Here is a 1,211-nt window from a genome sequence, read left to right on the forward strand (position 1 = left end):
TCTGTGTCTTTACTGAGCTTCTTTCTGGATGTTCTACCCTTCACTGAAAGTGGTGTGTTGAAGTCTCCTACTACTATTGTGGAGCTGTCTATCTCACTTTTCAAAGCTGTTAGAGTTTATTTTATGTGTTTTGGATCCCTGTCGTTGGGTGAGAAAATATTTATTATGGTTATGTTCCCTTGGTGTATTGACCCTTTAATCATTATATAGTGTCCTTCCTTATCCTTTGTGGTGGATTTTGCTTTAAAGTCTATTTTGTCAGAAACTAATATTGCCACTCTTGCTCTTTTTTCAGTGCTGTATGCTTGATATTTTTTTTCCATCTTTTGAATTTTAGTTTGTTTGTGTCTTGAAGTTGAAGGTGTGTCTCTTGTAGGCAGCATTTAGACGGATCGTGTTTTTTAATCCATTCTGCCACTCTCTGTCTCTTATTGGTGCATTTAATCCATTTAGTGTAATTATCGATAGGTATGAGTTTAGTGCTGTCCTTTTGATGTCTTTTTTTGTGTGTGTGTTGTTGACGGTTTCTTTGTTCCACTTAATTTTCTGTGCTGAGTTGTTTTTCTTTATATATTTTCTTTGCATCTTTTTCATTGTTGTTGATTTTGCATTTACTGAGTCTCTATGTTTTTCTTGTTTTCTATTTTGTTGTGTAAGATTGTTTCTTTTGTGGTTACCCTAATATTTACCCCCGTTTTTCTAAGTTTAAACCAATCTTTTATTTCGTTGTATCGCCTTGACTTCCTCCCCATATGAAAAAATTTATGACTACATTTTTTAGTCCCTCTTTTTTGTTTTAATGTTGACATCTTTTACATATTGACATCTCTGTTTCCCTATTTTCAGTGTATTAGCTTTGATTTACTTTTGTGACTTCCCTATCTGGGTTGATAACTGGTTGCTCTGTCCTATGATCTAGTCTTGGGTTGTTATCTGATGTTATTGATTTTCTAAGTAGAGGACTCCTGTTAGTATTTCTTGTAATTTTGGTTTGGTTTTTGCAAATTCCCTAAACTTCTGTGTATCTGGAAATGCCCTAATTTCGCCATCATATTTGAGAGACAGTGTTGCTGGATATATAGTTCTTGGCTGGTAATGTTTTTCCTTCAAGGCTTTGTATATGTCGTCTCATTGCCTTCTTGCCTGCATGGTTTCTGCTGAGTAGTCCGAGCTTAGTCTTATTGACTTTCCTTTGTAGTTGACTTTTCCTT

This window comes from Trichechus manatus, unplaced genomic scaffold, assembly GCF_000243295.1.
Source record: "Trichechus manatus latirostris isolate Lorelei unplaced genomic scaffold, TriManLat1.0 scaffold00309, whole genome shotgun sequence".
Taxonomy (NCBI): Eukaryota; Metazoa; Chordata; class Mammalia; order Sirenia; family Trichechidae; genus Trichechus; species Trichechus manatus.